Source organism: Phyllopteryx taeniolatus, chromosome 19 (assembly GCF_024500385.1).
Source record: "Phyllopteryx taeniolatus isolate TA_2022b chromosome 19, UOR_Ptae_1.2, whole genome shotgun sequence".
Taxonomy (NCBI): domain Eukaryota; kingdom Metazoa; phylum Chordata; class Actinopteri; order Syngnathiformes; family Syngnathidae; genus Phyllopteryx; species Phyllopteryx taeniolatus.
Genome location: NC_084520.1, coordinates 4,951,905 through 4,979,856, shown reverse-complemented (window position 1 = coordinate 4,979,856; position 27,952 = coordinate 4,951,905). Strand labels below are relative to the sequence as shown.

Here is a 27,952-nt window from a genome sequence, read left to right as displayed (position 1 = left end):
GTCAGCTCGTGGTATTTTACAGGCATGGCTGAAAAGTATTGCACGGCTTTCATAAAGCTTAAGAAAATCCAAAAGACACTTTACAGCACGGTAATACACAGTACCGCGTCAGTTCCTTTTATTTATTCCTCTAATTGGCCCAGTGGAATCTATTATTTGGCCTTGTAAGCTTATCTTGAGGTCTAGAAATTGACACGCACCGTTCCCTATTTCTGACACTGTATGAACTGTATTGGGTAAACCTCCTCCTCCCACCGTGAATGAGAGCATCCCTACTGTAGTTTGCTCACTCAGCCCACACTGAACGCATCCTCACACTCCTGCCTCCACACATTGCTCAGCATCCTTCTCCTCCCTCTAATATCCCCTCCTCCTTCTCCTCCTCCTCCTCCTCCTCTACTGTATGTCCCGCTCTCTCACTCTCTCTCTCTGTCTCCATCTCAGTGTTGCTCAGAGCAGTTGCTCGGCAGAGCGGCATTACATTGCACAGTGTGCATTTGCCGTGGCGTGTATGTGTCCACAGCGGCGATTGTAGTTAACTCACAGAAAGAGACAGATAGTCCGATAGAAAGGCAGCGTGAACAGAAGCGAGAGAGATATTTGTAGAGGCAGGACTGAGCGGACTGAGAGAAAGCAACACTCCTGACCAGTGTAAGTACTCTACTGTGCGTCCATGCATTATTCTCCATTTACTCACTATTGAGGGAGCTGTTTACCAACTAAATGAGCTCCATACTTGAGAACAGTAGAAGTGCATAGGAAGCACGCAGCATCACTTTCAACTTGTTGGCTGGAGTTACTTCGGGTTGCTCCATTGGAAATCATTGGTTGTTCCTTGGGTTTCTTGCGTGGGGTTTGCTTTTAAGTGGGTTATGTGTAATTTATTCAAGGTTACTTGTCTTGCATCTCGTCACTGTACTTTAGTTTTTTGCACTCGTGTCCAGGGGTTAGTGTTCATTTTACTTTTATAATTTTCTTTAGTACTTTAGTAAAGTACTTTAGCTTGGTTCATATGAAACAAAAACGGAATCAATGCTGAACTCATCTTTTACGTACAAGATACGTGTATTCTAGTGTTTCCACTTTTCCACGGAGTGTAATTCATGTGAACGGTGAGAACTGAACTGAATTTTGCTTTTTCTTTCTTTTTCCTTTTTTCCATTTCCTTTTACACTGAATTATTCCATTCTCTAGAGATAACAAATTGCAGCGCTTAAGCATATTATGCCGCTTCGGAAATCAAGTAGAAAAGCTCCTGCTTGAAATGTTATCTAAATGCAGATGTTTTCAAAACATTAAACAGAGACAATACACCGACACCTGCACAACTAAAAGTGTGTTAGTTCCACAAATGTATGTGTGAATGTGTCAAGGAAAGGGCTTCCCTGAGGGATCACAGACATTTTATTTTGGCGGCACTGGGCTCCTTTGTTGGGATTTCCTCTCACACCAAAGATGTAGTGGAAGACACTTGCTGTGCCGACTTCAAAACAGGCTTGTCGGCATGGAGGCTGGAGCAAGTGGCAGAAGTGTTTCGTGGGGCCACATGCTGGGAGATACTTACCCTTTTGATTTAAGAGGCAATGTAACTTTTTCAGGGTGGAGGCAAAATCAGGTCCGGTGTGTTGGATTACTGCTGGGTACTGGCAAATAAATAGAAAATACGAGAAAATATTTTGCCACTTCATGTTAAGTGGATTAGCATTTGTGTGCATTCCTTAGACCTATTTTTAATTTTGATGATGCCTGGATAGTAGTGCTGACACAGAACTTTTCGTGTTGTTAACCATGTGAGACTTTATTTTCATAATTTGAATGACTGAATTCAGGTGTATGGTGGCGCTGGGTGAAGGTACAGAATTTGGTGTTGAAGCTAATTAATATGGTTTGGCATTGTGAGAGGGGCATTCAAGGTGACTCGATGGATGGTCTTGTTAGCGCCAGACTAACTTTTTTTTTTTTTTTTTTTTTACAAGGAGCATAGTGGCCCCTAACTTAAATTTTTAGGGGGACAAATAGAAAATTTAGGTTTGCACACAATAAATCGACTTTCTAAGTAAATAGTCACATTCCCTCTCATTTTGACTATATAAATGATAAATACCATAACAACAAATGTAGATACTGTGTGAAATGTGAAACTATTGGCAGTATTATTAGCTAATTTCATGTTCCCCGCATATTGTGGGTATCGACAACACAAAGTGAATTCCCCACTTGTCACAAAAACAGAATTTCTTGCCTTTTTTTGCCACGACCGTTTCCTCACCAAACGAGTCCAACTCATTATCAGGATTTGTCTCCCCTGGCACACTAAGTTCATTGGGGAGAAAATAAGAACTGATTATCCTCTAAAAGCGTTCATCCTTATTTGTGCATTCTTTCCAACAACTGATATGAAGTGTGGAGTAGATATTTGTCAGCAACATTTTCTAATAATAAAACAAAAAAATCTGCAACTTTATTGGTCGCACATGCGCGAGAAGATGAATAATTTACTCGCGCTGGAGCCCTGCCTTGGAAGAGGCCTGCCCCATCGTTCTCATTCTTGTCTAACGATGTATTCTATTACCCAGAGATAATGCAAAATAGCGACATTAGAGCTAACAAAAGATCCTCCATTAATGCGCCTTTTGCCTTTTACACAGAACCCATCGAATGTGGAATATTGATGCAATGGTGTGTACTTTCACATTGCTGCACACGCCAGAGTGAGACACTTAAGGCTGAGCGATGCGGCTGAACCCGAATGAACTCTTGCGCAGCGTGCGGGGTTCCGCAACTATTTGCTATTTTTTTTTTTTTCCAAAATATGAATCGCTGGTGTTGGGGTCGCAACGTTGCAGATTACATCCAATCAAAATGCACATAAGCTTTCACTCCCGCTAAAAACACTGTACATGTCCGGGTTTTAGGACAGCGAGACACAGAACGGCCGCCATACAAATGCAGTATGTAAAGTATACATATGCTGTGCTTTGTAACAACGCTTAACGATATTTATGATTTATAATGTACCTGTGGATGAAATAGTGAAGCTTGTGGCCAGAATGTACGTGAGCAGTATGTAACGCGCCGGGTTCAAGTTAATGGGCACGGGCAAACCTCTTTTAAAATATCCACACTCTTGCTTTTATTCTCACCCACATCTGCTCTCTTTAGCAACTGGCTTCTTCCTTAACTGTTGTTCTATCTTTTTATGGTTTAATAAAAGTGCATCATTAAAAGCTTGTATAACAGGCTCGCTGTTCAGTGCGTCCATATATCCAATCACTCAATGTGCGGGTGTGAATCGCCAACTGTCATTTTTTCACAATGGTCCGTTTGACAGCATCTCGCAATGTGCGGCAGGGCCTCGATGCATGACAACGTCAGTGCCACCATCTGGTGTGACATAAAATACGTGTTGGACGGCGTCATTGCTTTCCTCATTACAACCAGGGGAAGTGAGTGTGACGTGTGAAAATACACACCCTTGCATTCCTGAATTACTTTTACACAGCTGCCTTACCACCTCTGTCACAGTTAAGAAAACTTCTCCAAGGGCAGAATATTGCCAGAGGGTTTTGTCCCCTCTACCCCATTTGTTTTAGTGCTGTCTATATGAAACAGCAACCCACAAAAAAGCTGAAAAATTACCACTTTAACAGACTGAATTCCAGTGTTTTAAATGGCACCAAGACTCTGCGGCTTGGGTCCCTATCCCAGTCCTAACTGTCTAAGAGCCCCTGTCTGTCAGCTATAGCTTGAGCCCCCAACCACAGTATTCTTCACCCTTGTCTGAACAATTATAAACCCATAACTTAATTGTCACTATTTACAGAAAACGGAGGATTTTTTTAAGACGAACCTCTCATTCTTGGTTTCAAATGTAGATTTCACTTTAAAAGTTGATGTCACAAAGCATCACAAGAGTGTCCCTATAAATCAAACACCAACTCTTTAAATGTCCCCTTTTATCCATCCATCCATCCATTTTCTGAGCCGCTTCTCCTCACTAGGGTCGCGGGCGTGCTGGAGCCTATCCCAGCTGTCATCGGGCAGGAGGCGGGGTACACCCTGAACTGGTTGCCAGCCAATCGCAGGGCACATAGAAACAAACAACCATTCGCACTCACAGTCATGCCTAGGGGCAATTTAGAGTCTCCAATTAATGCATGTTTTTGGGATGTGGGAGGAAATCGGGGTGCCCGGAGAAAACCCACCCAGGCACGGGGAGAACATGCAAACTCCACACAGGCGGGGACGGGGATTGAACCCCGCACCTCAGAACTGTGAGGCTGACGCTCTAACCAGTCGGCCCACCGTGCCGACTCCCCTTTTATCAAAATCCTATTTTTTCTATACTGTTTTATGTATAACAGGTCAAAAAGAGCCAGTGACATGGTTTACGTTTGATATCTATTCAGTTTGCCGATTGAATGCAAAAGATGAAAACGGGCACCAAGCTTGCAAAAGATTTCCGCGTGTGACAGAAACATTTTACTGAGTCATTATCCAAGTACCTGCCCACTTTCTGGTTGCTACAGTCCCACTCATACTGGAAAAACTGTTTGACAATGCAGCTGTGTCATGTGCAAAGTCTTGCATCACCTGCCAAACTCAAAGGATTTGAGGAATAAATGGCTTCAATTTATTTTGGAAGAAATTCCTCATCATTGTGGAACCAGAATGGTGCTGTGTTCGGGCCCATTTTGTGGAGGCTTACTTTGTAAAATAAGTTTTCATACGCCGCTGGAAGTGCATTTCCGGGTTTGGAGTACTTGTGTGTGTGTGTGTGTGTGTGTGTGTGTGTGCGTGTGTCTATATATATATATGTGATGTTGAATCAGGTTGTGTCTATATATATGTGTGTGTGTCTGTGTGTATATATATATATATATATATATATATATATATATATATATATATATATATATACACACACATACACACACACAGTGGGGCAAAAACTTATTTAGTCAGCCACCAATTGTGCAAGTTCTTCCACTTAAAAAGATGAGAGGCCTGTAATTTTCATAATAGGTATGTATACCTCACCTATGAGAGACAAAATGAGAAAAACAAAATCCAGAAAATCACATTGTCTGATTTTTAAAGAATGTTATTTGGTCAATAACAACAAAAGTTAATCTCAATACTTTGTTATATACCCTTTGTTGGCAATGACAGAGGTCAAACGTTTTCTGTAAGTCTGCACTAGGTTATCACACACTGTTGCTGCTATTTTGGTCCATTCGTCCATGCAGATCTCCTCTAGAGCAGTGATCTTTTGGGGCTGTTGCTGTGCAACACAGACTTTCAATTCCATCCAAAGATGTTCTATGGGGTTGAGATCTGGAGACTGGCTAGGCCACTCCAGGACATTGAAATGCTTCTTACGAAGCCACTCCTCCGTTGCCCGGGTGATGTGTTTGGGATCATTGTTATGCTGAAAGACCCAGCCACGTTTCATCTTCATTGACCTTGCTGATGGAAGGAGTTTTTCACTCAAAATCTCACAATACATGGCCCCAGTCATTCTTTCCTTTCCACTTATTAGGTATCCTGGTCCCTTTACAGAAAAACAGCCCCAAAGCATGATGTTTCCACCCCTATGCTTCACAGTAGGTATGGTGTTCTTTGGATGCAATTCAGCCTTCTTTCTCCTCCAAATACGACAAGTTGAGTTTTTACCAAAAAGTTGTATTTTGGTTTCATCTGACCATATGACATTCTCCCAATCCTCTTCGAGATCATCCTAATGCTCTTTAGCAAACTTCAGATGGACCTGGACATGTACTGGCTTAAGCAGTGGGACACGTCTGCCACTGCAGGATTTGAGTCCCTGGCGGTGTAATGTGTTACTGATGGTAGCCTTTGTTACTTTGGTTCCAGCTCTCTGCAGGTCATTCACTAGGTCCCCATGTGGTTCTGGGATTTTTGCTGACCGTTTTTGTGATCATTATGACCCCACAGTGTGAGATCTTGTGTGGAGCCCCAGATCGAGGTAGATTATCAGTGGTCTTGTATGTCTTCCATTTTCTAATATGGCGAAATAAAGATGATTCTGATTCTGATTCTGATTCTAATTCTAATAATTGCTCCCACAGTTGATTTCTTCACACCAAGCTACTTACCTATTGCAGATTCAGTCTACCCAGCCTGGTGCAGGTCGACAACTTTGTTTCTGGTGTCCTTTGACAGCTCTTTGGTCTTGGCCATAGTGGACTTTGGAGTGTGACTGAGGTTGTGGACAGGTGTCTTGTATACTGATAACAAGTTCAAACAGGTGCCATTAATACAGGTAATAAGTGGAGGACAGAGTAGTCTCTTAAAGAAGAAGTTACAGGTCTGTGAGAGCCAGAAATGTTGCTTGTTTGTAGGTGACCAAATACTTGTTTTCCACCATAATTTGCTAATAAATTCTTTTAAAATCAGACAATGTGATTTTCTGGATTTTTTTTTTCTCATTTGGTCAGTGAGAGAACTTGCACAATTGGTGGCTGACTAAATACTTTTTCGCCTCACTGTATATATACAGTATTTATTGAATTCTGCTTCACTACGATAGTAAGACGTCATCGAATGAGTGAACCGCTGAGATATTGCCAACGGCCAATCGTCCAATTAGAGCGAAGCTGCTGTCCATATTTACATTGAGAAGATGAGCAATCCAATGAGAGCAAAGCTTATTTACATGTTGTACTTTATATTAATGAGAAATCTGGCCGCCTCAAATGCCAGGCAAAAGACCAACTAAAAAAGCTTGAAAAAGGATCATTTGGGCATTTTCACTCCAATTGTTTTGCAAACCTGATAAAAAGGACATCAAAAATTATTGTTTTGAAAATGGTGGAAAGGGACCTTTAACTAACAGTAATTTCCCTTAGTGAAGAATAAAGTAACATAGCATTTTATACTCCTCTTTAAATAGATGGTTGTAGTAAACCTCTGTATGAAAGTAAATGTACAGTGTCATAGTGAGGGTTGTGTGTAAGCTCGTGGGGATTGTCTTACATGCTGCAGTGACAGAATAGATATGCTTTTGTTCACACCTGAAGCTTAATCCCTTCTCTACGCAACAATGCAAGATGGATGGAGAACTATTTGAGAGCGAAGAGATATCAACATGTATGGAAAAGTGACAATTCCCTGTGACACCATATGCCATTGTGCGTTTTATGGACAAAGATGCACTAATGTACTCTCTCAGGAAGAACCAAGAACAGGATTTGCATGTGAACAAGGGCTTTATGGGATATGCAAGCTGCTAATACGCCTTCAGAAAGATTTAGTGGCAAACGTTTGAAGCTTTCAGAAACAGGTGTTCTCCAAATCATAGCAAACACATTTTTCTTAACAGCTCTTGCACTCTTTTTATCTTTGGTGTAGCTTTCATTGAGCAGTCGTTCAGGACTGGGAGATGGCAAGAAGAAACTGCAGATAGTTCAATGTCCTTGTGTGTTTAGGGTTTTTTGCCAAAGTGGTTTTACTCAAGTACAGAGTGGCCAAGTGTACGAGCTGTTCCCCTGATAAAGAGAACAGCAAGAACATGGTGGTGAAATGTCAGATAACATTTCAGTCCATTATTAAGTCCATTTACTCAGTGGACATGATTTATAGATTTATACAACTTAGATTTTTTGGGAAGCATGGTGGCATAATGCAGTGGCCCCAAAGCAGATACTGCTCTGATTTACTGTTGGTGAAGTCCATCAAGCTATACACATACTGTACATGGTACGTATGGAGATCTAGCGTCAGTTTGCCCCTTCCAAATACTACCAATACTCCGTTTTAACAATGTTAATAGGTGCTAAAATAAACGAATCTCTGATTAGCCTCGTCTTAAATTGACTTTTCACAGAACACCATTGAAATGCAGACTGGCCAATCACAACTCAGTACAGGACAGAGGTCAAGCACTTTCCTGGTGGTGCACCGCTGAATTTAGTGATACATCTGCGAAATTAAATGGTCCATGGTTTCATATCTATGCAATGCATTTTTATTTACATTGCGCCAAATCCCAACATAAGTTGCCTGAAGGAACAGAAGGTGATCAATGTATTTGCACTATTCAAAATAATAATGGTATGTTACCAACAAGTGGCGTGGCACCATATTATGAGCCCCCATACATCACCTTTAATGAGGGCCCCCGTCAAAAATACTTTGTGAACGGGTTGTTGTTTAATTCCAGAAATTATTAATTATTTGTCAATCTGGGAGGGGGGGGGGGGGGGGTATACACCCACCCCTTTTTGATACTCCTGTTGCCAACATCACCATCAACATGTCATATTTCCACACATACAAAAAAAAATAACTCATCTACAACCATACAGGTTGGCTTTTAAGAGGCATGCTGAGTGACAAAATGACACAGATCATTATGAAAAACACCATGCTTCATCAGCTACTCTTCAATTTCACGGTTTACATTTATCGTACAAGTTATTAACTTCACTAACATGGAAAACCTCACCCCATTAACTTTTCACCAGCCTGTATTTTATTGTAGCTGAATGAATGAATTTTTCATTTCATATTATATAGCAGCCCGTAGGAGGCAAATTGACTAACGACAACCCCACATATAGTAATTACAAAAAAATAAGAATTGACCAAAGTCAAAGAAATTCATGAACTCTCCTCCCTCCGCAGTCTGCTTTTCACCACCAAACTCCCAGCTTGGATTGACAAAGAGACCTAAATTATGTTCATTTTCAATGGCTGGCTTTTTCCTCTCAGCCTTATTTATGTCACCAGACTGCAGCCAGGACACACTCCTATAAATCTGTTTCTACTGCAGACCCCACACCTCTCACACCCACATTTAAGCCTTTCCTATCACCATCCATTTTAAGTTAGCCCTGTGTATTTATTGACTTTGCAGACTGTTCTCAGGCGCACTACAGAGCGATGTACACACTAACTACTTTTGGCCCATCTAAGCAACAAATCCCACCCCCACCCCCCTTTTTTTACTCTCACTCATGTATTGTACACATACACTTAGCTGAAATGTTTTCCTCTGTAGATGCAGCTGCTTGACAGAAATGTAGTACTCAACTGTAAAATATTTTGCCTTGGATGTGTGAAAGGCTCTTCTCCACCACTCCTCACCAAGAAAGGGGGATGTGGAACAGTGTGGCTTTGGGAAATCAAGCAGTCTGAATCATGACGTAAAGTAGGAGAAGAGCAGGAAACATTTCTAGCCCTCCATACAGTACAGTGGGAATCATAATTTTAAACTGTGTCCAACCAGGTAACATTTAAAGTTTTGACCATTTGTCAATTTAGAATGATAATTCTTAAAGACAACATATTATAGAAAATGGACATTAAATACTATTAACTGGGTCTCTGGAGTGTCCGCTCACCCATCAAGTGTGTTAACTAAGTATGTTGTTATCTGCCTATTTTTGAAAATGTGTCGTAGCACGCGTGCGCGTGAGTTTGCGTGTGTGTGTGTGTGTGTGTGTGTTTGCGTTTGGCCATGTGTCCACATGCACAGATCCACAGCTGTGATAGGGACGTTGCCTTGCTCAAGGGCATCTGGTCACCATTTTTACATTTTATGTCAACACTGTACTCGAACCTGTGATCCTTTGGCTCCAAAGCTCAAGTCCTTACAGATGAACTACTGCCACTCCATTGTTTTCTTCTCTTTACACGTGCTTACATTTTTTTTTCCCCGCATACTCTGGGCTCCACTGCCACAAACAGAAGCCACTTGCTTACCTCATTCAATTCCCTAGCACTGTCCCCAGTCATCATGGTAATGAAATCGGTGCTTTCCATTGGCCCAGCTTACAAAAGATCTTTTTCTGTGTCTTGTGAGAGGAAATATTCAAGGCCTTGGATGAATATGTGCACTGTGCTGGACCCTATCTGGCTTCATTACTCAAAATGCGTTTTAAAAACAACAATGACGTCATTTCACTACATCATTTATACAGTAGGGGAGCAGTGTGTGAAGCGAGCAGGAGAGAAGCTGGGGGAATGAGGAAGTATTTGCAAGTCTAAATTTGACATTGTATTTTTTTCTTTATTAGTTTAGATTCTTATTTTTGACACTACTATCAATCCATCCATCCATGTTCTGTAACACTGGGTGTGCTGGAACCTATTCCAGATGATTTCGGACGAGAGGCGGGGTCCACCCTGGACTGGTTGCCAGCCAATCACACGGCATATACTGTATATACAAACATACACTAACAACTTATATAATTCTTGAAACTTAAAGCTCACCTACATTTATCATCAGGATAAAACATTTTTTAGTAAAGCTTTCAATTTATATACAGTTTGTGTACGGTTTTAGCCACTCATTTAGAGACAAATGTCGACACCCAAAGCAGGTTGTACATGAAGAAGAGTATAATTGTTTTGTGCTGTACAAATACATAATGTTTTCCGATATTTTTGCCTGAGTCTTTTTGAAGGAGGCACTACTTTTGTCGTAGCAGGCAATATGTCTTGCTTCAAATTGTCAGGATTGCAAGACAGTGGAGGGAAAAAAGAGATTTTGCATTTTTGATATCATTGGCATGGGGTGGAAATTTTGCCTCTCCAAAAACGAGACTTTTCAGCAAACCAAAAATATGGTGAGCCATTAACATTGTATCATCAGAGAGAGCAAGGCATTCCCAGGCATTTTGAAAACTTTAGACTGGTCAATAATTTGTAAAGATAACAGACCCATGTGGGGACTGACCAATTAGTATTGATTTATGAAAAAATGTGGACATTTGCCCAACAGTGACAAAATACATTTATTTGTCTGTATTTCATTTATATACTTAGTCTATTAATCCGTCATTCTTTCAACATCTTGGCTTATTTCATTTTCTGTTGAATACTCCAGCATGTCTTCATCTTTGTCCTTCTCCTTCCATCACTATTTTTGCATAACTCTTCTTTTATGTCCTCTCACTCCATCATCCACATCCGCAAAACTTAATACCACCACCAACCCCCCAACCCTCTCCCTTCCCAACGGCCCCCCGCTACCCCTCGCCCACAGTTCCAGACTGATTTGCCTCGCTCGATGACGAGGCATTTGACAGGCCTGCTGCAGGAAGATAGCACGATTGAATGCAAGTCCCCAGGGTGGGAGGACGAGTGTAAAAAAAAAAAAAAAAAAAGGGTGAAGTGGTATTAGCTGGTGAAAAGGGGGTTGGCACCAAGAACCAGAGAGAAGATGGTGTGGGTGGGATTTTTAGGAAAGGGAGATCCAGGCATGGAGCTTAGGGTGAGCCAGGCAGACAGTGAGAGGAAGAAAGTGTGAGTTGAAAAGGTTAATACAGCTTGTCAGTTCCAAAAGATCAAGGACAATCATAAAGCATTGTTTTTTGTAATGATTATCACTGAAGTCATTATTTGTGATGAAGTGTTGCATAAGATTGCAAGAAACATCCAGAGATAAATTTTTCTGTGCCCCCTTTTTTTTTTTTTTTTTTAGTATTTAATATAGTGTACAGTCCAAAGGTATTTGGACAATTACAGAGTTTTAATGCTTTTCCCTTTTTACTATACCACAATGGTTCGAAATAAAATAATTAAGGTGTCATTCTTGTTCAATCATTTTGTCTGCTTATAAAAACAAATGTTGACCTGAAAACAACAGGAGGGCTCGTCTGAAGAATTAACATTCAACTTTTTTTTGGATACATTTTACTTTTAACTCTTCTCTCTTTGCCAGTGGGATGTGTCACTTCTCTTGTAGTTTGAAATGAGTGGACTCCATGCCTGTCAATCACGGCACATTGGTCCTGCTGGTAGTATGCTTTGGTGACAGGTTGGAACAAGGACATTTCACTTCTTAAATCCGTAGAGATGAAGAAACTCACCGAACCATTGCACACGCCAGCCGGAAATAAACTACAAGAAAGACTTTAACCCATCACATTGCCATTTCTTCTTTCTCCTCATTGTCCTTCTGTGTAGTTCTTCCACACGTGTAAATGTTTTACATTGTATGGTTTTATTTATTTCTTGACTGTCACTGTCATCCTTTATGCCTCCTTACCTTATTCTCCTTTTATTTTTCCTCCTCCCATCCATCAGCTTATTTCCAATCATCCCTGGTGCACCTGACAGCCAAGCAGGGGAAAGAGAAAGTCATGCGGACGGATATGTGTCTGCATGCATGTGTGTGTGAAGGGGAAGGGTCTTCATATTCTTGTAAAGGGCCTGGACGTTGACAGCTATGGGAAAGGACAGCTGATCCTTCTCATTGTGAGACAGAGGGAGGGGAAGAGTTGACAGGGCTAGATGGAAGAAAGACAAGAGAAGGAATAGGGAGTGTATGAGATACAACTGAGTGCTATTAAAAAGTCAATTCAATTTTACAATTTCAATCCACGTGTCCAGCTAAATTTTCCATGTTTCAGATATTTGAGCTGACACCAAGGTAAAGACGCCCAAATTGTTACAGATGAGATTCCATCCATCCATCCATTCTCTGAACAGTTTATCCTCACTAGGGTTGCCGGCAGATGAGATGCCATTGTTTTTAAAAAAAAATCGGTACCATTTTTAATGCAGTATTTTATTCAAATACAGTATTTAAGAAATTGAATAGAGATGAAGATGAGCAGACCTCTGATATTTTGCAACAACTGTATGAATAGTCACTTTCCCAAAGTCACCAAAGCTTTCTAGGAAAAAATTACCATAGTCTACGTTGTAGCATTTTAGAAAACAGAAAAACAACAACAACAAAACAGCAAAAAAACAGTAACACCAGCTGTGCATGTGCTATTATATGATATAATTCCTCTCGTACCCTAGAGAAATTTTACTTTGTAGATATGTGACAATTTAGTTCATCAAAATAATTCCATACCAGATCGGTCGTGGCCCGGGTTAACAACATCCGCCCCCGGCACCGTTAACCTGGAGGGCACAGGTGGAAATTCAGCTACTGTGGGTCGAAGACGAAGGAGAGGTGGAAAGCGGGTTCTTAGGCAGAAAGAGAAGAGAAAAGCACAGAGCCTAGAATTGAATGTGAGGACTATGAATATTGGGACTATGACAGGAAAATCTCTGGAGTTGGTTGACATGATGATAAGGAGAAAGGTTGATATATTGTGTGTCCAGGAGACCAGGTGGAAAGGAAGTAAGGCTAGAAGTTAAGGGGCAGGCTTTAAATTATTTTACCATGGTGTAGATCGAAAGAGAAATGGAGTAGGGGTTATTTTAAAGGAAGAGTTAGCTAAAAATGTCTTGGAGGTGAAAAGAGTATCAGATCGAGTGATGAGGCTGAAACTTGAAATTGAGGGTGTTATGTATAATGTGATTAGCGGCTATGCCTCACAGGCAGGATGTGACCAAGAGGTGAAAGAAAAATTCTGGAAGGAGCTAGACGAAGTAGTTCTGAGCATTCCAGACAGAGAGAGAGAGTCATGATTGGCCCAGATTGTAATGTGTCCATTGTTGGTGAAGGAAACAGGGTTGGTGAAGTAGTGATCAGGCATCCAGGAAAGGAACTTGGAGGAACAGATTGTGGTAGACTTTTCAAAAAGGTTGCAAATGGCTGTAGTGAACACTTTTTTTCCCAGAAGAGGCACGGACATAGGAACCTATCCTGACTTACAAGAGCGGCAGGAGAACCATGCAGGTAGATTACATTTTCTGCAGATGATGTAATCTGAAGGAGGTTACCGACTGTAAGGTAGTTGAGAGTGTGGCTAGCCAGCATAGTATGGTGGTGTGTAAGATGACTCTGGTGGTGGGGAGGAATATTAAGAAGACAAAGGCAGAGCAGTGAACCATGTGGTAGAAGCTGAGAAAGGAAGAGTGTTGTGCAGATTTACGGGAAGAGGTGAGACAGGCTCTCGGTGGCCAGGAGGAGCTTCCAGAAGACTGGACCACTGCAGCCAAGGTGATCAGAGTGACAGGCAGGAGAGTACTTGTAGTATCTTCTGGCAGGAAAGGAGAGAAGGAGACTTGGTGGTGGAACCTCACAGTACAGGAAATCATACAAGGAAAAAGGTTAGCTAAGAAGAAGTGGGACACTGAGAGGACCGAGGAAAGGCGAAAGGAATACATTGATATACGACGTAGGGCAAAGGTAGAAGTGGCGAAGGCCAAACAAGAGGCATACGTTGACATGTATGCCAGGTTGGACACTAAATAAGGAGAAAATGATCTATACATGTTGGCCAGAGGGATACAGATGGGAAGGATGTGAAGCAGGTTAGGGTGATTAAGGATAGAGATGGAACTGTGTTAACTGGTGCCAGTCGTGTCCTGGACAGATGGAAAGAATACGTTGAAGAGTTGATGAATGAGGAAAATGAGAGCAAAGGAAGAGTAGAAGAGGTAAGTGTGGTGGACCAGGAAGTGGCAATGCTTAGTTAGGGGGAAGTTAGAAAGGCATTAAAGAGGATGAAAAATGGAAATGGAATACATTGATATACGACGTAGGGCAAAGGTAGAAGTGGCGAAGGCCAAACAAGAGGCATACGTTGACATGTATGCCAGGTTGGACACTAAATAAGGAGAAAATGATCTATACATGTTGGCCAGAGGGATACAGATGGGAAGGATGTGAAGCAGGTTAGGGTGATTAAGGATAGAGATGGAACTGTGTTAACTGGTGCCAGTCGTGTGCTGGACAGATGGAAAGAATACGTTGAAGAGTTGATGAATGAGGAAAATGAGAGCGAAGGAAGAGTAGAAGAGGTAAGTGTGGTGGACCAGGAAGTGGCAATGCTTAGTTAGGGGGAAGATAGAAAGGCATTAAAGAGGATGAAAAATGGAAAGGCAGTTGGTCCTGATGACATTCCTGTGGAGTTATGGAAGCATCTTGGAGAGGTGGAACCTCACAGTACAGGAAATCATACAAGGAAAAAGGTTAGCTCACAGTACAGGAAATCATACAAGGAAAAAGGTTAGCTCAGAAAAAGTGGGACACTGAGAGGACCGAGGAGAGGCAAAAGGAATACATTGATATACGACATAGGGCAAAGGTAGAAGTAGCAAAGGCCAAACAAGAGGCATATGTTGACATGTATGCCAGGTTGGACACTAAGGAGAAAGGGATCTATACATGTTGGCCAGAGGGATACAGATGGGAAGGATGTGAAGCAGGTTAGGGTGATTAAGGATAGAGATGGAACTGTGTTAACTGGTGCCAGTCGTGTGCTGGACAGATGGAAAGAATACGTTGAAGAGTTGATGAATGAGGAAAATGAGAGCGAAGGAAGAGTAGAAGAGGTAAGTGTGGTGGACCAGGAAGTGGCAATGCTTAGTTAGGGGGAAGTTAGAAAGGCATTAAAGAGGATGAAAAATGGAAAGGCAGTTGGTCCTGATGACATTCCTGTGGAGGTATGGAAGCATCTTGGAGAGGTGGCTGTGGAGATTTTGACCAGCTTGTTCAACAGAATTCTAGCGTGTGAGACAATGCCTGAGGAATGGAGGAAAAGTGTTCTGGTGCCCATTTTTAAGAACAAGGTTGATGTGCAGAGCTGTGGGAACTATAGAGGAATAAAGTTGATGAGCCACACAATGAAGTTATGGGAAAGAGTAGTGGAGGCTAGACTCAGGACAGAAGTGAGTATTTGCGAGCAACAGTATGGTTTCATCCCTAGGAAGAGTACCACAGATGCATTATTTGCCTTGTGGATGTTGATGGAAAAGTACAGAGAAGGTCAGAAGGAGCTACATTGTGTCTCTGTGGTTCTAGAGAAAGCCTATGACAAAGTACCCAGAGAGGAACTGTGGTACTGCATGCGGAAGTCTGGAGTGGCAGACAAGTATGTTAGAATAATACAGGACATGTACGAGGGCAGCAGAACAGTTGTGAAGTGTGCTGTAGGTGTGACAGACGAATTTAAGGTGGAGGTGGGACTGCATCAGGGATCAGCCCTGAGCCCCTTCCTGTTTGCAGTGATGATGGATAGGCTGACAGATGAGGTTAGACTGGAATCCCCGTGGACCATGATGTTTGCAGATGACATTGTGATCTGCAGTGAAAGCAGGGAGCAATTAGCGGAACAGTTAGAAAGATGGAGGCATGCACTGGAAAGGAGAGAATGAAGATTAGTCGAAGTAAAACAGAATATATGTGCATGAATGAGACCGGTGGAGGAGGATGACTGAGGCTACAGGGAAAAGAGATAGCGAGGGTGGAGGACTTTAAATACTTGGGGTCAACAGTCCAGAGCAATGGTGAGTGTGGTAAAGAAGTGAAGAAACGTGTCCAAGCAGGTTGGAACGGGTGGAGGAAGGTGTCAGGTGTGTTATGTGACAGAAGAGTCTCTGCTAGGATGAAGGGCAAAGTTTATAAGACAGTGGTGAGGCCAGCCATGATGTACGGATTAGAGAGAGTGGAACTGAAGAGACAACAGGAAGCAGAGTTGGAGGGTGGCGGAAATGAAGATGTTGAGGTTCGCCCTAGGAGTGACTAGGTTGGATAAAATTAGAAATGAGCTCGTCAGCGGGACAGCCAAGGTTCGATATTTTGGAGACAAAGTTAGAAAGAGCAGACTTGGATGGTTTGGACACGTCCAGAGGAGAAATAGGGAGCATATTGGTAGAAGGGTGATGAGGATGAAGCTGCCAGACAAGCGAGCTAGTGGAAGACCGAAGAGAAGGTTGATGGATGTCGTGAGGGAAGACATGAGGGCAGTTGGTGTTAGAGAGGAGGATGCAGGAGATACGCTTACATGGAAAAGGATGACACGCTGTGGCGACCCCTAATGGGACAAGCCGGAAGGAAAAGAAGTATAAGAAGAAGAAGATATGTAACAATTTGCTTTGTTGAGTCTTTAAAATCCGATGTTCAGAACCAGAAGATCAGGGCTAATCAATATTGTTTTGGATAAGCTCCAAATTCTACATTGTACAATCCCAATTCCAATGAAGTTGGGACGTTGTGTTAAACATAAATAAAAACAGAATACAATGATTTGCAAATCATGTTCAACCTATATTTAATTGAATACACTACAAAGACAAAATATTTAATGTCCAAACTGATAAACTTTATTGTTTTTACAAATAATCAATAACTTGGAATTTTATGGCTGCAACACGTTCGAAAAAAGCTGGGACAGGGTCATGTTTACCACTTTGTTACATCACCTTTTCTTTTTACAACATTCAATAAACGTTTGGGAACTGAGGACACTAATTGTTGAAGCTTTGTAGGTGGAATTCTTTCCCATTCTTGCTTGATCTACAGCTTCAGCTGTTCAACAGTCAGGCTCTCCATTGTCGTATTTTACGCCACACATTTTCAATGGGAGACAGGTCTGGACTGCAGGCAGGCCAATCTAGTACCCGCACTCTTTTACTACGAAGCCACGCTGTTGTAAGACGTCCAGAATGTGGTTTGGCATTGTCTTGCTGAAATAAGCAGGGACATCCATGTAAAAGATGTTGCTTGTATGTACCTTTCAGCATTAATGGTCCCTTCACAGATGTGTACCGTATTTTCACGACCATAAGGCGCACCGTATTAAAAGGCGCAGTCTCAGTTACGGGGTCTATTTCTATATTTAACACATAAGGCACACCGTATTATTGGGCGCAGGCATGGTAAAACATACGCTAGCTTAAAACATACGGTAGCATGCATGCACGCTAAAACAATGTTTTTAAAAAGGCAGCGGGAGCAAAACTGAGTTTGGTTGTACTTTATTGAAGTATTTAACAACGTACTCACGTTATTTTTTGATCAATCCTCATCCACAAATCCATCAAAGTCCTCATGTTCTGTATCCAAAATGAACAGTTCTCCTTCAAACACGCCAGTTTCCCTCTCGTCATTGTCAGAGTCAGTCTCGTTGCCGTGCGGCTCCTCAGAAATGATGCCGGCTATTACGAAAGCTCGAACAACAGTGCAAGCAGACACGTTAGCCCAAGCATCCACAATCCTTTCACAAATTGTGGCGTAACTCGCCCGGCGCTGCCTCCTAGTCTTAGTAAAGCTGTGATTGCCATCTGTCATCCATCGCTCCCACGCCGCTCGCAACTTCACTTAGAACACCCTGTTTACACTGATGTCCAGCGGTTGGAGTTCATTAATCCATTGCTCAAGTTGGTCTTCCAACTCGGGCCACCTCGTCTTGTTTCCGCGGAAACTCAGCTTCGTCTTCTTGACTTGGAGAAACTCGTTTTCCTGCTTCCTCCACTTGCGAACCATGGATTCGTTGATCTTGAATTATATCGCGGCTGCTCGATTCCCATGTTCCTCCACGTAACTGATAGCTTGCAGTTTAAACTGTGCTTTGTAAGCGTGTCTCTTCGTAGGTGCAGTTTTCAATTGCGGTCAAGCTAGCCTCCACTCGTAAAATAGCAGTCAAGCCAGCTGCCCCTAATTTTGTTCATACTGGGCATTACGGTAATAGGTCGCCAACTCGCGGCAAAAGCCACCTTCAAAATAAAAGCTTCCCAATAATACGGACGTCAGTGCTCTTTGGTTAAGGAATGCAACCAGCAAAGTTAATTTGAATCTTGAGATACATTAAAAAAATTATCTACCATTTCAGAATTACAGATGGGAAATTTTCGGGAGGTCCCAAGTATTTGGACAAAATGACATGACTGTAAATATAAACGTAATTGTTGATATTTCACAAATTTCAGAGTTTCCACACTGGATGTGCTTAGCCAGGCCTTCACTGCAGTCATCATTTGCTGCTTGTTCGTTTTTGTCCATCGCAGATCCAAATCAGGTTACTGATTTATTGGATTGAGGTCAAGTGGCTGACTTGGACATTTCTTTGCCATCACAAGTTTATTTCAAATTCATTCTTTGTGAGAAAAGTGATGCGCAGCTTACGGTAACAACGACAATTCCCCCCCCAAAAAATCATCTTAACAGGGTTACATGATAGCAGCAAGGCTCCAAAGGATTTTTAAAGGAATTAATTTGGAATGTTTCTCTTTGCAGTACATTCAAACAGACAGCATTTGCCGTTCCATTACTGAACTCCTGTCACAAGCACTCAAGGCAAAGGATTTGTAGTATGTTGTTTTTGAGCTCCAGAACCCTGTTTTTCAAATAAGACTAATTAATATCTTCCCCTCAATCCGCCAAAGGTCTGCGGAAAGAAACCCAGGGGAAATGTCCCATACTTTATCTAAATGCTAATGTGGTCATACTATCAATAAAAAAAAGAATAAGCCCTTTTTTCCCCCTTTTTTCTTTTGGGATACATTATATGAATAACCTGCTATTGTATTAACATGACACAAGTTAAAATATATAGAGAAAAAGGGGTAAGACCAGATTTTTTTTTTAATTCTTCCTACTCCTTTTAAACATGTAAACTGTGTTGCACAACGACATGTAGTGATGTTCTTTTCTTTCCTTTTAAAGTTTCCCTTTACTTTCAGTTATAAATAAAATGCCGTGAAAGTGTTTGCCTCCCTCTCAAATTCTTAGATTTTTAGTTTACTTACGTTCCAGCTTTAAAATGATAATTTTATTTATTAAGGTAAAAAAAAAGCAACTACTCAACCCCAGTGGCCTAATGGATAAGGCATTGGCCTCCTAAGCCAGAGATTGTGGGTTCAAATCCCGTCTGGGGTGGTTTGTGATTTTGCAGTCACTTTGCCAGAGTATACATGGGTTTGTTTATGGGTTGTGCTGACCGACTACCTACTGCTCGAAAAAATAAATAAATAAATAAATAAACAGAACACCTAAATAACATATCCTCCTATTAATCAATGAATGAAACATTCCGGTTTAAAATCTTCAAGAACATGCAAAATCTTGGACCCTCCACATCCTGGTCAACACCTCTTCGAGCTCCTTCCCTCTTGTAGGCACAAACTAACATTAACTTAACTTAGTTAACTTCTTAGACAGTTAACTTACAATTCCATTGTAACATGCTGGCAATTTTGTCTTGAGATTGCTCTGACATCTCTGTCTGACCAATTATATATAATTTGTGCACTCACTGTAGTAGTCTTGCCACTCTGCACTATTTGCATATCTGTTGTTGACTAATACTGGCCACTCATGTGCTTGAGAAGTATCTGCACCATTTGCACAATTGACATTGTTCCAGATTATTGGACTGCGAGTGACTTTAAACTGCTTACATTTCTTGAAGTCTCTGGATCATTTGCACAATGGTCACTGTACGAGACTATTGCTCTGTTAGTAATTTCAAACTGCTCTAAATTGCTACTCTGCATCATTTGCACTATGGTGGTGATAGTTATATCTATTCTCTATTGTGCAAAGAGCGCGGCGCAGAGAGCGAGAGCGGCATGGCTGCAGTTTTAACTATAAAGAAAACAAAACGTCTTTGGAGTCTGGAACATGTTAATTTTGGTGCAAGTTTTTTTGTCAAGCTGCTCACCTATAGCAATGTATTTGGAACTAGGAAGCACACACTAATTCCTCGTGGTTCATGAAAGCGACTCGTCTATGATGAGTACTATACGTCAACAATGTCACCATGACCAAGTACAACGGCACACCAAGTTTGGATAAAATGTCAAACGGAAATTGAAAACATTTTCAAGTTTTTTAAAATATTTATTTACAATAACTTTAAAACAATAATTTTGTAGTGTACAATGTATAGGTGTATGGGTGCATAGGGGCTAAAAAAAAGTGCTTCAATGTAACGGGAAATCGGCTGTATTGGATGACCCCTAACCCTAGGACAAGGATGTATAAAAATTCAAATGTGTCATTTTCTTGTGCAGCAAAGTTTGTACCTCACTAACATCTGAACAGTAAGGCTATCATAGTGCTAACAAAGTGCTACAATGTATAAGGGAGTAACTCCCGCTAGAGTCAAGTGGCTAGACTCTAAGCGCAGGGGTAATCAACAAAACTTTTAAAAAGGTCCAAATCGAGAAATCTGTTCAGCAATGATGCCGGCATTTTCCTGCTTCCTCCACTTGCGAGCCATGGATTCGTTGATTTTGAATTCTCTCGCGGCTGCTCAATTCCCATGTTCCTCCTCGTAACTGATAGCTTACAGTTTAAACTGTGCTTCGTAAGCATGTCTCTTCGTAGGTGACATTTTCGGGGGTCCTTAGCCAAACCGATGTTGTTTTGCACAATGAACATACCGGCGCTATATACCTACTGGGGGCGTGCCTTTAGCGTCCTCTTTAACTCGCACCCTTCCCCCTTTAACGTCCGCATGCTGTCCTCAGTCACGTCTGCCTTTCCTCTATATAAGCAGCGTGTCGGCAGGAAATGCTCCCAGTCAGTCAAGCGGAGCGCTCATCAAAGTCACACAACATTTACAGATTTTGGAAGGTTATGTTTGTTCAAAACCTTTGTGTAAATAATGGTGTTTCTCCATCTTTAACCCAACTTCCACGGTGAGTCTCTTTCCCGCACCCCTGTTACATTTCTCCTCATCTCTGTCTGGGCTGGACACAGTCAGTGATTACCACCTGAGATCGGATTTGATTGGCTGAAGGCAGTGGCTAAACTCGCATGTGATTGGACAGTACGGTTTGCCACTACCGCAAAGCCTGGAATGCTGTGCCACTTAAAATAGAAGCGCCCTATATGTCTTGAATTATAACATTTCTTTTTATGGCTACGGTGCAGGTCCGAGCGGGGTTGCTTCTGGGTCTGGACACAGACCGTGGTCCGCCAGTTAGGGACCACTGCTCTAGTGTAACCATACATGCAAGAGTCTTCTTGCTTTGAATCAGAGTACATAACTTCCAGTGTGGTCCAGTATAGAGCTGCAAAAAGACCACAGAAAGCCCACAAAGCATAGGGTGACTTCCTCCTTTGATCCTCTCTGAATTGAGGTTTCGCAATTTCTTCTGAGGTCCTGATGTCCTACCCGCTTCTCTTGAGTACAGGGGCAGACCTATAGTCCACTATAAATCCCTCAAGATATAGTTTATTTATAAATGCATAAATACTTAAATAACATATTCTTTTCTAATTAAATCTACAAGAAGAGCTCCCTTCACATTGGAATTTGGCATACAAGAGGTTTTATAATACTAATAATAACTAGAGCTGCGACCAGCTATAATCGGGCCCTTGCACCGCGGCCATGTACTGGCAGTTTGAGGTCCTGGCAGGTTGGGATATTGGCACGATGAAGGGCCGCAAATTGCCCCCGGGCGGTAGGTTGGACACCACGCTGTAGGACATATAGAAAGTTATGGCCCATATTGAGTAAATGTGGGCCACACAAAAATGGAGTATGACCCCCAAATGGCCCCCAGGCCATAGGTTGACACCACTGCTGCAGGACAAGTGCAAAAGTATGACCAATGCAAATGTTGCAAAAAGGTCCGGCCGTACAAAATGGGAGGACAGGCTGCAAATGACCCCTGGGCCATAGGTTGAACACCACTGCTGTCAGAAGCGCAAAGCCGTGTAACAAGTTATATTGAGAAAATGGAGGCCATACAAAAATGGGGGATGGACCCCAAATGGCCCCCAGGCCATAGGTAGGACACCACTGCTGTTGGACAAGTGCAAAGCCTTTTCAAAGGTTATATTGAGTAAATGCGGGTGTTGAAAGAAGGTAATGAACTCTTAGGCCTACTACACTATTGTATGTATTGTCAGTAATGATGGTCAGACTTTTAACTACTGAGAATGTTACATTTAAAAGGCCGTAGATCATTTTCTGTTGAGTTTAGGACATAGGTTGTAATTACAATTTTGTTCGTGTGGGGGTGCTACACGCGTGTAGGAATCTTCGCAGGCGTAGTAGGTCCAACGTAGCGCAAGAGGTCTGTTTTCGGCGACCTCAGAAAATCTACGGTTGAAGAGCTGCCACCGGCATATAGTAAGTCGGGGGGAAAAAAGCTCATGATAACTTTTAATGTCCCAGGTGTTGAGATGGTACTGACCCAGTTTGAAGTTAATCGGATGAAATCTGTAGGACAAGTTCGCAAAGAAACAATAGAGACCTTGCAGGTCTACCTGCTCGGGCTGTAATAATAATAATAATAGGAAGAAGAAAAAGAAGAAGAAGAATATATTGTGTCAAAAGTCACACACTGATAAACGCATACGCAGGACGTGTGTATGAGTGTGGATTAGAAGAAGGCAAGCCATATTACCTTACCATTTGCTTTAAGGAATCTTTGGTCTCTTAATCCCCAAAACTAATCTAACAGGATTTAAGTCATGAAAAACAAATGTGTGCATAGCTTGTACAAAATATAAGATCATCGCAGTCCCTTTTAGCTGAATATGGGATGTAAGTGACCAGAAATTATTTTATGTAACAACAAAATGAGGAAGATTTGAAATTAAAGTTGAAAATATTATTGTTTTTATGATTGTTAATTATTGCTGATCGACTTTTCTCCAAGGAGACAAAAATGGACAAGAAACATTATACTGTACTAACATTGGCTGAGCAGGTGCTTGAATTTAATTTACATAATAAGTGGTAGATTAATAGAATTAACAGTGCTGCTATGATTGATCTTCTGTGCTTCGGGAGCTAATGGTGCAGGAGACAAGAATATGAAATGAAGACAGAAAAAAAACATTGATCATTATGGCGAGGATGATCATTCAAAACCTCATCAAAACACAGAGATTTGTCAGGAGATTCTCTTGAATGCAAAAATGATGGCCATCCAAATTGTGGTGATTTACCGACTTCTTGGTAAAATAACCCTTAGTCGATATCACACTAACATAGGCCAGGCACGATTGCACAAGCAGATTCACAGGGGCCCAAAATCAAAGTGAGTCAATGCAGTTGTTCCTACCTCAATGTAATGACCGTCAATTTCAAGAATAGAAATAAATAAAGTGTCAAAATAATCCACATGCCCATTATAGGCTTTGTCAAACTAGAGCATGTACGTGAATATTATAGACGTGTAATAAGTCATCGCAGATCCCACAGTTATTGATGATAACTGCTTCCTTGAATAACACTAATACACAGAACAACTGAAAATAAGACACAAATTCATGAAAGTTGCAGAAATAGAACCAGGAATGAATGCAACACAATGTGGGTGTGGGACAGCAGGAGACATAATACACTGTACGAATTGACCCAGTATGAATAACCCATTACAAGATTTCATGTTGGAACGTTTTAAGAGGGACTTTGTGACTCTGGATCACAATCGAAATTTTGCCATAGTGATGGCGCATGTATTCCAAATTTTCCCCCTAATTCATAGTTAAATTTAAACTAATGTGGAGACATTTTCCCCTGAGAATTGTCTTCTACTTTTGCTCCACTTTGCCCCCTAACCCACTGAGATCTATTGTAATATAATATAATATAATATAATATAATATAATATAATATAATATAATATAATATAATATATATATATATATATATATATATATATATATATAATATAATATAATATAATATAATATAATATAATATAATATAGCGGCACGGTGGCCGACTGGTTAGAGCGTCAGCCTCACAGTTCTGAGGACCCGGGTTCAATCCCCGGCCCCGCCTGTGTGGAGTTTGCATGTTCTCCCCGTGCCTGCGTGGGTTTTCTCCGGGCACTCCGGTTTCCTCCCACATCCCAAAAACATGCATTAATTGGAGACTCTAAATTGCCCGTAGGCATGACTGTGAGTGCGAATGGTTGTTTGTTTCTATGTGCCCTGCGATTGGCTGGCAACCAATTCAGGGTGTACCCCGCCTCCTGCCCGATGACAGCTGGGATAGGCTCCAGCACGCCCGCGACCCTAGTGAGGAGAAGCGGCTCAGAAAATGGATGGATGGATAATATAATATAATATAATATAAGTAGGAAAAATGAAGAAAAAACACCAAGCAAAAACTCTCTAACTTCCTTAGAATTTCACTTTTCAGAAAGGAATGATTGATTGTGTATATGTATACAGTATCTAAGATTATTATCTTAAATTAAATTACATATATTGTATATACACACACACAGCGGCTGAAATAAGTATTTAACACGTCACCATATTTCTCACTAAATATATTTCCAAAGGTGCTATTGACATGAAATTGTCATCAGATGTTGAGAACAACCCAAGTAATCCATACATATAAAGAAAGTAGAACAAATAAGATCAGAAATTAAGTTGTATAATAATGTGAAATGACACAGGGAAAAAGTATTGAACACATGAAGAAAGGGAGGTGCAAAAAGGCATGGAAAGCCAACACGACACCTAAAATCTATCAATAATCAAACAGCAATCCAGCCCCTTGTCAGTGCAAATGAATATCAGCTGGTTCAGTCCTAATTGAAGGCCTACAAAAAGGTTTCATTGGCAAGGTGTGAGTCAAGCCACATCTCATGATGGGTAAGAGCAGAGAGCTGTCACAAGACAATCTCAAAATAATTGTTGCAAAACATAACAATGGCAAATGGTTACAGGCGCATATCTAAGCTTCTGAACGTTCCAGGGAGCACGGTTGGGGCCATTATATGTAAGTGGAAAGGCAATCATACCACCATAAATTTGCCTCGATCAGGTGCTCCACGCAAGAAATATGACAGAGGAGTACAAAGAATAATCAGAAGAGTTGTCCAAGAGCCAAGGACCACCTATGGAGGCCTTCAAGAAGACCTGGAATTAGCAGGAAAAAAACAGTGAGTAATGTACTCCGCCGCCATGGCCTGCATGCACGCTAAACATGCAATACCCCATTACTGGAAAAAAAAGCATGTCAAAGCTCGTTTAAAATTTGCTGAACAGTTAAATACTGGAAGAACATAGCCTGGTCGGATGAGAGCAAAATTGAACACTTTCGATGCCATAATGCACACCACGTTTGGAGGAGAAATGGCACTGCACATCCCCCTAAAAACACAATACCAACAGTGAAGTTCGGAGGTGGGAACATGATGGTGTGGGGCTGCTTTTCAGCAAATCATACTGGTAAACTTCACATTATTGAAGGAAGGATGAATGTACCGAGACATTCTTGACAAAAGTCTACTGCCATCTACGAGGATGATGAAAATGAAACGAGGGTGGACATTTCAGCAGGATAATGATCCAAAACTTACTGCCAAGGAAATTCTCAATTGGTTTCAAAGAAAAAAAATACAGCTGTTAGAATGGCCCAGCCAATCACCTGACTTGAATCCAATCGAAAATCTATGAAAAGAATTGAAACTCAAGGTCCATTAAAGAAGCCCATGGAACCTTCAAGATTTGAAAACTGCTTGTGTGGAGGAATGGGCCAAAATCACACCAGAGCAATGCATGTGACTAGTTTTTCCATACAGGAAGCATCCTGAAGCTGTTATTGCAAACAAAGGCTTTTCTATAAAGTATTAAATAAATACCAGTTGCCTTGTTCAATACTTTTTCCCTGTGTCATTTCACATTATTACACACAACTTAATTTCTGATCTTATTTGTTCTACTTTCTTTGTATGTATGGATTACATGGGTTTTTCCCAACATATCAATAGCACCTTTGAAATTATATTTAATGAGAAAAATGGTTACATACATACAAAGAAAGTAGAACAAATAAGATCAGAAATTAAGTTGTGGATAATAAATACTTATGTCAGACCGAAAAATCTTTTATTTCCCTTTATCAGGTTTGCATGATCAATTGGGTTGGAAATGCCCAGGATGCCCTTTTGAGATGACAGAATTATTCATTCATATTCGTTATTGGATCTCTTATTTGAATATGTAAAACAGCTTTGCTGTAATTGGTAACCCTTATAGAAGACAAACAATTAAGCTAAACTGTGGACGACTGGTTAGCACATCTGTCTCACAGTTCTGGGGACCGGGGTTCAAATCCCGGCCCGGCTTGTGTGGAGTTTGCATGTTCTCCCCATGCCTGGGTGGTTTTTCTCCGGGCACGCCGGTTTCCTCCCACGTCCCAAGAACATGCACGGTAGGTTAATTGGAAACTCTAAATTGCCCGTAGGTATTAATGTGAGCGTGAATGATAGTTTGTTTCTATGTGCCCAGCGATTGGCTGGCAACTGGTTCAGGGTGTACCTCGCCTCTCGCCCGTAGATAGCTGGGATAGGCGCCAGCAGCCCGCGACCCTAGTGAGGATCAGCGGTGAGGAAAATGGATGAATGGATATATATATATATATATTATGTATATATGATGACACAACTCTCCAAGTTTTAAAGACAACTTCAATATCAACCCCCTGCTGTCCTCCCCAAAATATACAAAGTCATCCTCCATGAAATGTGTCAGACACAGCACAATTCTAGTCCCAAAATGTTGAGGAATTTCTCCCAAAATAAATAGAAGTCATTTATTCACCTGAGTTTTGCAGGTGATGCACACTAGCTACAAGGTTTAGTATTGGATAAGACGCAGGTGCGCTTTCATTCAGCCATTTTCAAAACTTGAGTTGAATGGGTCGGTGGGTACTAAACACAAACAAGTGGGCAGGTACTTGAGTAATAAGTACCGTGACAATGTAGAACTGAAACAGATTGGCTCATTTTCTGCCTTTTGCGTTTCATTGGTTATTGCATACAATCTACAAACCGCATATATGTCAAACTTAATACCAGGTCTCAGACTCATGACCTTTGTTATACATAAAACATCCATCCATCCATCCATTTCCTGAGCCGCTTCTCCTCATTAGGGTCGCGGGCGTGCTGGAGCCTATCCCAGCTGTCATCGGGCAGGAGGCGGGGTACACCCTGAACTGTTTGCCAGCCAATCGCAGGGCACATACAAACAAACAACCATTCGCACTCACAGTCACACCTACGGGCAATTTAGAGTGTCCAATTCATGCATGTTTTTGGGATGTGGGAGGAAACCGGAGTGCCCGGAGAAAACCCACGCAGGCACCGGGAGAACATGCAAACTCCATACAGGCGGGGCCGGGGATTGAACCCGGGTCCTCAGAACTGTGAGGCTGACACTCTAACCAGTCGTCCACCGTGCCGCCATATATAAAACAGTGGGGGGGGGGAAAAATAGATTTTGCTAGCGTAGGACATTTAAACATTCTAGAACTTAATCTATCTCAGTTTATAAAAAATATTGAAAAAAATGAAA

At 41.5% G+C, this 27,952-nt stretch overlaps 1 protein-coding gene and 1 non-coding gene across 4 annotated transcripts in view; both read left to right on the top strand.

The window, feature by feature from the left end:
- rbfox3a (RNA binding fox-1 homolog 3a) overlaps positions 1 to 27,952 on the top strand; it is a 585,838-nt gene that overhangs the window by 16,022 nt on the left and 541,864 nt on the right. For 2 of the 3 annotated variants that reach the window (XM_061755991.1, XM_061755992.1), the window contains exon 1: positions 479 to 651. The exons of the other annotated variant lie outside the window; for it this stretch is intronic. The gene's annotated coding sequence lies outside the window, so the exon portion shown is untranslated. Of the gene's footprint in view, positions 1 to 478; positions 652 to 27,952 lie in introns of those variants that run through there. 3 annotated transcript variants of the gene reach the window in all.
- Positions 19,468 to 19,540, top strand: trnar-ccu (transfer RNA arginine (anticodon CCU)). The gene has a single exon. It is a non-coding gene; the product is annotated as a tRNA-Arg (tRNA).